Raw genomic sequence first — 11994 nt, forward strand, 5'->3', positions numbered from 1 at the left:
AACTTATTTATTTTTTTTAAAAAAGGAAGTTTTTTAAGACAATGGCTTTAACAGGTGAGGCTTATCTGTTACGCTTTTTCGTCAACTGTTTCCCTTGGAATTTAAACTCGAGCAAAAAAAGCAGCCACACAAAGCCAGGAGCCAGGCACTTCTATAGGTACCAGTAGATAAAGAACGAAAATAAATCAATTGCATGCTAGCCTAGGAAGTACTAATAGGACTATGGGATCAGGGAGTGGGAGAGCGCGAGGTAAAGGCAATGGGGAAGAGGTGCTGTGTTTTTTAACTATCTTGGAGTAGACTTCTCAGAGAGAGCGGTATTTGCGTATACCGGGGGACAGAGAAGTAACCCTGGGAGAAGGAATAACAAGACCGTGAGAGGCCAAAGCAGGAAACAGAGAGGCCAAGTCACTGTCCCCAAGTCACACAGCCAAAGAGCTGTTGCCTGCACTACACAGAACGCAGGTAACACTTACAGGAAGTAGATGACTCGGAGAGACCACCCCTCATCCAGTTCCGGGGCGACCCAGGCAGTCCCTCGGGTCCCGGGAAGGTCGGCGTGCGCCCCGCCAGGGAGGAACCGCTCCTCCCGCCCCATCCCACTCCCGCTGCCCTCAGAATGGAATGCTGCCTTCCTCGTTGAAAAAAAAGAGAAGTCTGAATTTGAGTGGGTTGGAAACAACCTTGCAAAGTAGAGTGGGGTGCAGTGGACTCACAATCAGCGGAACCCCGTAAGTCGGCGCCCCGCGACACAGTGAGACTCCCGCCGCCGCGTTTGAACGTGGGCACTGTGGATGGGGCTCCGCCCGCATGCGGACCAATCAGAGGAAATTGTCGCTATGATGGACAGCGGCGTCTCAATCAGGCCCCGCCCAACTCCTTAAAAGGACGGAGGAAGTGTGAGGGAGAGCCAATCATATAGCTCTTCCTTTGATTCGCGGCCAATGGGGAAACGGGAAGGGCAAACCCGGTAGGGCTGGTCTCAGAAGTTTGAAATTGGCGGTTGAGGAAGGAACAGCTGGGATGCCTCTGTTTACGTTTTCAGGTTTCTGTGCAAGTCACTGGGGACCTGTCCCTGCTTTATTGTCAGTACCGAAGAGCATCCAGGACTTTCTCCCTCAGTATATTCTCCTGCAGGTCAAAAGTAATGTCAAAGTGCCTGTTCCTCTAGGAAAAAAAGTGGGGTTTTTTGCTCTAGCTGAGGTAGCAAATAGTTTTTAAATGAACTTCAACTTGTCTTTAACAACTTCAGGACTCATTGTTGTTGAGACATTGAAAGACATTTATCTAAAACGGACAAGAATCCACAACTATTTATTTTAAATGAAGGCAAGAGATTTAAGCCGGAATTTTGCTAAATATGACATTCAAATTGCCAATTAATGTATGAATTAATGTATGAATCATCCTCAAAAGTTCAAACAAAAAGATACAGTAATGCACATAGAATGGCTAAAAAGATGATGTTAATTTTTAAAAATGTTTAATGAGAATATCAATTGGTACGATTGCTATTTTAAGAAAAGTTTGGGACGCTAGGTAGTCCCCATTTAGGAAGGGGTTCTGTTCTCATACCCTAGTCTTAAGTAAATTCCAACAGAGGTCTAGTATCTCTCCCCCGCCCCTTATTCTTTTGACTATCCGCACCTTCTTCAATCCCAACATCATTTGTCTTTCGGGGGTTGAAAACATTATATATACTCGAAAATACATTTTGTGTTTAAAAAATACACAATCACAAAGTTTTACCCTGAGGAGGAGGAGTTGAACTCTAAGATTGGCACTTTGTCAGTTGCAGTAATAACTCTATTTACAGAAGGTTGGAGATCATCACATTAACCCTGAGCATGCGGACAGTTAGAAAATATTCAGATTGTGGGAGGGTCCTTTTCTTTTTTTATATATTATCCAGTAGCATCTATTTCCTAAATCTATCTACTTCAGAGTTACCTTACCCCTGCTCCTGCTGTGTACAATCGATCTGATCCAACGGGCACAGGAGGAGATTGCCCTCCTCCAGAGGAGCATCTGGTGGATTAGAACCACTTGCCTTGGGCATTGCAGCACAGCTTCTTGCCACTATGCCGCCAGAGCTCCCTCTAAATCTATCAACTTCAGCAAAGTAATTAGTGTCCATGTTTTCAAGTAATTGAAGCCCCACATTTAATATTGAAAAAACTTCAATTGGTCTTTTTGTTGTAAATTATCAAGTTCACTGCCACTGAGTTGATTCAAACTCTTGGCAACCCTCCATCAGGCTTCTGAGGGTGTAATTCTTTCCTGGAGACAACTGCCCACCTTTTTCCTCATGAAGCAGCTGGTAGATTTGAGCTCGTGATCTTTTTGTTGGCAGCCTGATACATTACACACTACCAGGGCATTGTTTAACTAACACGAAGACGTACAAACCAGAGCTCTGGTGGCTTAGTGATAAAAGGTTGCCCTACCAACACAGAGGAACACAGTTCAAATCCACCAGCTGCTCTGTGGGAGAAAGATGGATAATCTCCTCTCATGTAATTTATTGCCTCTGAAAACTTGCTGGTTGGTCATATCTGAGTTGGCTCCTACTCAAGGGTCCACAACGAGAAAATGTACAAAACAGAAATGGTTAACCGTAACTTGGAAACACTGTAAATAAGGAACAATCTGTATTTGCTAAGGTGGGAGATAGGCACAATCTGTGGCTCACTTGTATGTGTATACCCTAGAGAAACTCCTGATTATGTATACCAGGGAGCATGTACACAGATGAGTAAATAATATTATACAACACAATGGCACAGAACTGGAAGCAACCTCAACATCCATCAGCAGGAGAAAGGATAAATTGTTAAATTGCAGTGTATTCATTAGGCAATGAGAAGAAATGAACTGCTGCTAAGCACAATGATATAATGAGTCTTGAAATAATGCTGAGTGAAAGACACAAGACAATAGAACAAAGTATGATTCCACAAACATGAATTTCAAAGGCAGATCAAACAAAACCATGTCATTTAGGGATGCACGTACAGGTAAAGTGAGCACAAGTCAGGAGTGATTACCTGGCGTGGGAGTGGAGGGCTGGCATAGTTTTGTTTCTTATTCTGAGCCGTGATAAGGCAGTGTTTGTTCTGTAATCATCAAATTATCTTCATATTCTATTTGTTGTTATTGTTATGTGCCATTGAGTCCCCAGTGACTCAGAGCGACCCTATGCACAAAAGCTCTGAAGCCTGCCCCATCCTGAGCCTGTCCTCACTGAAGTCTGACACACCTATCCTCATATTCTACTTATGTATATAAAGATTTTAAGACATGTGTCACACACACAAAAAATACCTTCTGTGCTTTTCTGATCCTTAAAATTGATAATATTTTCTCACTACATACTTGTTTAACCTATAGTTTCCCCCAAATAGAACTTTTTCCTTGTTCCTGAGATAACTGTTCCTTTTTAGGTGCCATAAAGTTGGTTCTGACTCTGCCCGGTCCTGTACCAGCCCCACAACGATTACTCTGTTTGAACCCACTATTGCAGCCACTGTGTTAAAATAACCCATTAAGGCGAGCTCTGGTGGCCTAGTGGCAGGAAACTGCACTGCAATCCCAGAGGTGCGCGGTTCAAATCCACCAGATGCTCTGCTGAAGAAGGAGGAACAATCGCCTCCTGTACCAGTCAGATCCAATTTGATGGTACACACATAAAAAGAATAAATAAATAAAAAATAACCCATTGAAAGCCTTTCCTATTTTTTCCAGAGACACCATTTTTGTTGTTATGTGCCCTCAAGTCGCCTGCAACCCTATGTTTAGTTATTCTCTAAACCCTGCCCTATCCTGAGCCAGCCTCATTGACTCTGACATACCCACCACCATTACCCCATGATATTTATCATGTCTTACCAAACCTTTTTAAAACAAAATCAAGAATTTTACTTCATTTAATCCTTACAACACCAAGAGGGAAGAAATATTATGCACATTTTACAGATGTGAACACCAAGGCTTAGATATGTGAGGAAGCTTTTTGAGATCAGTCAGCTGTAGGTGGTAGAGTTGAGTTTAGAACTCCTACACTCCATAACTCTTTCGTCTACTCAAAATCTACTCCTTAGAAGGCAGTGGACAACAGGTGAGGGAAGGAACTGTTTAAAAGGAATATATGGTTAGGAATTGTATGTATGACAACAATCTGGAATAAGAGGTGCTTTGCATAGTGGACTGATGAAGGGAGGAAACTGTGCAACAATTAATTCATGAAAATCTAACTTTCCTTGTAAACTTTCATTAAAATCACAATAAAATAATAAAAGAAGGCAATAGACACTCTCCCTTCCTCTTCTACTGTCATGTGCTTCAAAGGCTGGGTCATCCTCTCACTGGAAAACTGTGGATCTGATACCAGTCACCTAAAAACAGTATCAGAGATAGGTGTAGAATGGAACGGCAAAACGTTTACTGCATACAAGGCTTTGGCAGCATAGGAGTGAGGATTCACACTGCCAACTTCAAGGCAGGCGGTCCTCTGGTTTCTCGGAGGGCTAAAGATGGGCAGTCTTCCCTTACAGCCTCTGAAAGCCCACTAGAAGGTCAACTATGAGTCGGCTCTGAGATGAAATGAGTTACTGGCATAAAGGCAATAGGGAGTATGGGCTTCCTAATTCTTTTTCTCTTGGAAACAGCAGAGGGACCTGGATAGTGAAAGGCAAGGATTTTTTATAGCACTCTCTCAAATGTCCAGAGCAAGCTGGTCAGTCTTCATGTTCCAGACATGCTGACCTGGTCCCGCCCTGTTCCAGAGGTGCCTGGGACCTCTGATGTTGTGGAAAGCTTTGCATCATCCTGCCTTGAAGAGACACAGTAAATGTCACTGCTATTACTCAAACTCCAAAGGAAAGTTAACAGCTAGCCATAAATAGCTGACACAACAGGAAATGGAAACAAAGTGAGTTTTAAGAGAGGCCTCCAGGAGTTTTCGTTTGATAAGAAAGCTGATGCCATTACTGTCAAGTTAAGAGAAAGTTCTTTGTATCAAGTATTATAAAATGTTCTTTTCACAGCACTAAAAGAGAATATAAAAGGCTCATTTCCTGCTATTGTATTTGTTAGTTCCAAGTCCAGTAAAAAAATTGTCATAATAGCCCCATCTATAAAATTTACAGAAAACTCCAACACCTCAACAAGAAAAACACAGACAATCCAATTACAAAGTGGCCAGAAGACAAGAATATATGCTTCACCAAAGAAGACATTTCAGATGGCCAACAAACAGCTGAAGAAATGCTCAAGATCATTAGCTATTATAAAAATGCAAATCAAAACAATGAGCTACCGCCTCATCCCAGCAAAAATAGCAATGCTCAACAAGAAACAAATGCTGGAAAAGATATGGAGAGCGTGGGATTCTCATACACTGAAAGTTATTGTTGTTGTTGTTGTTAGGGGCTGCTGGTCTACAATGACTCATACCGACCCCATGAACAATAGATCTGAACCCTGTCCTATCCTAAGTCATCCTCATCATCTCTGATAGACTTCAACCTATTGTTACAGTCACCATGTCAAACCATCTCGTGGAGGGTCTTCCTCCCTTTCACTGACCCTCCACCTTTCCAAGCAAGGGCTTGCACCTCCTAATAACATGCCCAAAGATGTGAAATGAAGCTTCACCACCCTTGCTTTCAAGGAGCACCCTGGTTGCACTCTCTCCAGAATATATCTGCTTGTTCTTTTGGCAGTCTATGGAATATTCAGCACTCTTCTCCAACACCCCAACTCAAAGGCATCAATTCTTTTGTCATTTTTAATCACTGTCCAACTTTCAGATGTATAGCAAGGAATTAAAAAGACCATGGCTTTTTTTTTCATCAATCAGATGTACCTTAGTCTTTAAACTGACATCATTACTCCTTAAAACCTTAGATGCTTCACAGCTGACTTATCCAGTAGGAATGTAAATGGTGCAACTCCAATGGAAAGCAGATTAGTACTTCCTTAGAAAGTTGGGAAGAGAAATACCATTTGATCCAGCAATCCTGCTACTAGGAATGTATCCCAAGGAAGTGCTGCAGGGGCTAACGGGCCTACTGACACCAACGTTTACTGCAGCATTTTTTCCAGTAGGAAGAATTAGAAACCCAAGCATCCATCATTAGACAAAGAAACTGTATATGTTCAGACAATGAAACATTATGCACAGCTGAAAACTGTTAAGGATTTGGGAAATACTGCACAACATGGATGAGCCCCGAACAAATTATGCTGAATGACATCAGTCAGTCACAAAAGGATAATGGTGATGTAAGAACGCTAGTATACAAAGCTAAGGAAAAAAGGCAGCTCTGGTGGCCTAGTGGCAAGATGCTGCACTGCAATCCCAGAGGTCCATGGTTCAAATCCACCAGATGCTCTGCTGGAGAAGAAGAGGAAGTCTCCTACTGTATGGGTCAGATCCAATTTGACAATACCCACACACAAATTAATAAAATAAAAAAGAAAAAGAAATTTAAAAAAACCAAACCACCCATCAACAAACGAATGGATAGAGAAGCTGTGGTATATCCACACAATGGAATACTAGCAGCACTGAAAAACAAGGAACTCATGCAATATTATTCAAGGTGGGTGACCCTGGAGGACATTATGCTGAGTGAAATATCTCAGTCACAAAGGGACAAATACTGCATGGGGCCACTGTTGTAGAGTGAGTCTGACATCAGGGTGGGGTATGACAGAAAAAAACGGATAAATTATGTATATTGTATTGAAAAAGATGAGGGAAAGAACAGATTAGAAGTGATATACGATTAAGTATTATGGTTAGCACAGGAATCTAGAATTAAGGTTGCATAGAGAAGTGTACTCGGGGTGGGGGGTGGGGGGAAGGGACGTGGGAATTGTATACTAATGAAGGAATTTTTTTTTCTCTTTTCAGAGAGGGAAGCGAGCTGGTGGGGAGGGGTGGGCAGGGAGAAAATTGCGGCAATGAATGATTGGAAATCCAAAACCTCTGTAAAAAAAAAAATAAATAATTAAAAAAAAAAAACAAACCAAAGCTAAGGAAAAGGTTTACACACAGATAGGATCATTCTTGGAGGGTTAACTGATGAGAAGGAAGAGGGAAAGGATAAAAAATTAATAAATCAGTAAGCTGCGTATAAAGGGAAAGTTAATAGACAATAAGTGTGTGATCAGACATTGTCATTAATTACATTAGTCAATTGTAGTTCATGTTCTACAATAAAATGTCAATGGATGAAAAGGACAGTACGATTTAAAAACTTTCACTCAAATTTGTTTTGAAAATATAATAAAAGAAATGCCCATAATAATATGCAATGAGGAGGCTAGCTACAACTTGGGAATGTCAAAAGGAGGGGTTATGCAAAATAGGTTGCAAAGTTCTGAAACCAACTACAGGGTTGATATAATCTTGGGAAAGCTGTGAACATAGACCTAGTCATGCTTCTGATTTTTCTAATCATAAACCTGTTAGTTTTAAGTCACAGATAAAATTAACAGAATCCTAGAATTCATGTACCCTTAAAATACAGTATTAATAGCATCCTTTTGCACTGTCCTGAATTCCACCTAAATATTCTATTGACTATGAAGCTGTCAATGATTTCATCTTGCTTGGAACCACAATCAGCACCCTTTATTCTCTATTATTGTTGTTGTTACATGCTGGTACCATGGTTACCAGCAGTCAGGAAATCAGGAGACGTACTGCATTGGCCAGGTTCTTTGTAAGAGACCTCTTCAAAATACTGAACAGCAATGGTGTCAGTTTGAAGATTAAGGTGCACCTGGCTCGGGCCATGGTCTTCTCAATCACCTGCTATGCAGATCAGAGAATTGGATAATGAATAGGATGACAAATGAACTGATGCTTCTGAGTTGTGGTGTCAGAGAAGAGTGCATGGACTGCCAAAAGAACAAACAGGTAAGTCTTGGAGAAAAGTGCAGCCAGACTGCTCCTCGGAGGCAAAGACGACAAAGCTTCATCTCACACTTGGGCATGTTGTAAGGAGGGGTCAGTCTTTAGAAAAAAATCTCATCCTTAGAAAGGTGGAGGGTCAGTGAACAAGAGGAAGGCCCACAATGAGATGGAATGGCAGTGACTGCAGCAATGGGCTCAAGTATGTGAGAGATGATGAGGATGACACGGGCTCGGACAGAGTTCAGATTCACTGTTCAAAGGATGCCTGTGAACTCAATAGCATATAACAAAGGAAGACGAGTTTAATAAAGGGAGAGATAACTCAAGCAATGCATAAAAGGACAGAAGGCTTCATAGCTTGTTTTTTCTCTTGCCTCTTCTCCACTCCTTCCTCTCATTCTCTCTGCAATGATGCCCTGTTAAACAGAGATTTTCCTTTTTTTAACTCCAATGGAGATAAAATTGTAAATGGATGTTCTTCTGTCTTCCTAGCTCGCTCAGTACTTAACTTTGCAAGCTCTTAGTCAAAGTGTGTGAATTCATGAATGAATGAACTCCTGATTCCACACGCATCATTTAGTCACTCTGAGCCTCACAGTAAGATTGAACAGCGCAGCTACGTGACTCAGCTTTGTGAAATCTAAAAATCAGCATCCTGTGAACTGGGAGAAAAGTCTTTGCAAACTGTGTAGCTGATAAGGAACTGGTATCTGTAAAATATAAAGAACTATTAGAATTTAACAAAAACAAAGCCTAATCTAGAATAGGTCAAAGAAGAACATATATTTCCCCAAAGAAAATACGCAAATACACTAATGTCTAACAAATACATACCCATTGCTCGGGAGTCAATTCCAAACTTGTAGGACAGACTAGAAACTGTCACACAGGGTTTCTGAGGATGCATTCCTTAGAGAAGCAGATTGTTACATCTTTGCCCTACGCGGCTGGTGGGTTTAAACTGTCTGCTTCTCAGTTAGCCAGTCAAGCACTCAACCACTGCACCACCAGCTCTTCTTAAGTGTCCACAACAAGATAAATGTAAACAACCCAGCTGAAAAATGGGCACAGGATATGAACAGACACTTCACCAAAGAAGACATTCAGATGGCGAACAAAAACATGAAGAAATGTTCAAAATCCTTAGCTCTAAGAGAGACGCAAATCAAAACAACTATGAGATATCATCTCACCCCAGTAAGGCTAGCAAAATTTAACAGAACAGCAAACAACAAATGCTGGAGAGGTTGTGGAGAAACTGGAATTCTTATTCACTGTTGGTGGGAGTGTAAAATGGTGCAACCACTGTGGAAGGCAGGATGGTGCTTTCTCAAAAAGTTGCAAATAGAAATACCATTTGACCCAGCAATTCCACTACTGGGAATATACCCCAAAGAAAACCGTAACTGCCACCCAAACAGACTGATGCACATCCATGTTTATCGCAGCTTTGTTCACAATAGAAAGGAGCTGGAAACAACCCATCAACAAACAAATGGCTCGAGAAGCTGTGGTATAATCACACAATGGAATACTACGCTGCTTTGAAAAACAAGGCAGGCATGAAATATTAAACAAAATGGGTGACCCTGGGGGACATTATGGTGAGTGAAATATCTCAGTCACAAAAGGATAAATACTGCATAGTGCCACTGTTGTAAAAAGGGACTGACATCAGAGTTGGGGGAGAACCTAAGAGAAGAGGAGATAATATATATTGCATTGAAACAGATAAGGGAGAGAACTGTTTCAAAGGGATATAGGATTAGTTATTATTTTCATGACAAGATTACAGAAAAAGAAATGCGTTATTATAGTGGACTGTGGATGGGGAGAGGATTGTATAACAATGTAAGAATTTTTTTTTCTTCAAATAGAAAAACAAAGTCGGGGGGGAAGGTGGGCAGGGAGGAAAATGTGCAACAATGAATTAGTTGGGGGAAATTAAATGGAAAGAATATGCTTTCAAAAATTACATATGTTGCATTAAAAAAATCATTAATAAAAAAAAAACATGGGGGGGGGAAAAAGTCATGGCCATTTCAATTGGTAAGCAGAACTTTAACCCGCGTACTTTCCAAAGGTTGTCGCCACAGTATAATTCAAGTATTTCCTACCTATGCTCCTCCTCCCTTTCTTTGACCTTCAAAAAAGCTTCTAACAAGGAAGGCAAATTTTACAAAACCCAATTAAATGGCAATTAGCCTTCTTGTCATTTGATTCCAGACCACTTTTTCTATGATACTCAGGCATGACAGTTAATTGTGTTTCTCCAGAAATGTTATAAAGCTGTAAAACATAACTGTAATCCTTCAGCTGACTGACTTCAGGAGAGTCTGGTAATCACCAACTCATTTCTAAGAAGACACCCAAACAACTGGCTTGCATCACCTGTCCTCCAAAGACAATTAAAAACAAGAGTCAGGTCCCTACTGCCTTCATCTTGAGCATATTATAACAATGTACATCTAACTAGAAATCTCAAGGGGCCCTGGTAGCATGGTGGGTTAAACGATGAGTTGCTAACAAAGATCGGTGGTTCGAATCCACGGGAGAAAGATGGGCAGGCTCCTCTCATCTTCTGCGTCAGAGGATTTATCGTAGACAGATGCCAGTGAAGGCTCTCGTCTCAGAAAACAAATAGAATCCTGAAATGGCAAGAATAAAAAGGAAGAACTGAAAGCAAGCATAGAATGAGAAGACAGATGGAACCCAGCGTGACCATTTCAAACAGCTGTTTATTTGCTGTGGAAACCCATCTCTGAAGAGGTGCCCACACAGGTGGCCAGCTGACAGGAATGCAAGTGAGACCTTCACTGACGTCCAGCCAAGGTGCGACACACACAGTTTTTCTCCGTGTTATTGAAGACGTGCACGTTGCCGTGATATTGAACACACTCCAGCAGAGCTTTCAGACTAAAATATACTAGGAAGAAAGGCCTGGTTATCAACTTCTGAAAATCAGTCAATAAAAACCTCTGTGGGTCACAATCATCTAAATTTAAATCATGGGGACAATGCAGGACTGGGCAGCAGTTTGTTCCACTGTGCATGGGCTATGAATGAAGAGTGGGCTAATAGTAGCAATCTGTTGTCATTGTTGTTGTTGCGTGCCCACAAGTTGCCTGCAGCTCATGTACAACAGCCCTAAACCGTGCTCTATCCTGGGCCAATCTTATTGTCTCTGACACAGCCACTCCCATTGCCCCAGGCACTGAGTCAAACCATCTCATCCAGGGTCTTCCTCTCTTGCACTGTTGTCACATGCCTTCAAAGCAGAATCAACTTGTAGCTGACCGTCAAGGGGGTTTTCTAGGCTGTAAATCACATGGGAGGAGAGTGTCAATCTTTCTCCCTTGGAGCTGCTGGTGGATTCAAACTCCAGGCCAGGAGAGCTCCCTAAAAACAATGTAGAGAGCACGATGTTCAAATGTGAAATGAATTACATGGAACTTATTCCAGGGCTGCAAGGTTTGTTTAACACGTGAAAATCAATTGATCATAGTATGATATTCTGTCTTTCCCCCCCATATCACTGGACTTGATTTGCTAAAACTTTCACTAATTTCCCGCCATTTAGATTAATGAGGGAACACTGATGTATAGTTCTCTTGCAATGTTTAGAAAAATATCGTGTACTGGTAGGATGTTAGCCTAGTAAAAGAAGTTAAAAGTGGTGTGTTTGTTGTTTGTTTGTTTTTTTTTCTTTTCTGGGGGGAAAAGTATCTGTGTAAGATTAATGTTATTTCTTCTTTAAAAAGTATTGACAGAATTTCTCAAGGCAGGGGGAAGGCAGAAGAAAATCATGGTATAAAACCACTATTACAAAAAGCTGAGGAGAAGTTTACGCACGGATAGCAACTTCAGAGGGTTAACAGGCGTGGGAAGGGAAGGGGGGAAATGAAGAGAGAGCTACTGAGGGGGGAAGGGAAAGGCAAGACATATTAAGGGGTTGATGAGACATAGTAATTAAGTAGTTATGCTAATCAATGGTAATTAATGTTATAAGACACAAGTGTCTATGAATGATTGTATGAGAAACCACTATGATTTGTAAACCATCACTC

The sequence above is a fragment of the Elephantulus edwardii genome, unplaced genomic scaffold (assembly GCF_000299155.1).
Source record: "Elephantulus edwardii isolate Elephantulus edwardi_28Jun2011 unplaced genomic scaffold, EleEdw1.0 scaffold00089, whole genome shotgun sequence".
Taxonomy (NCBI): Eukaryota; Metazoa; Chordata; class Mammalia; order Macroscelidea; family Macroscelididae; genus Elephantulus; species Elephantulus edwardii.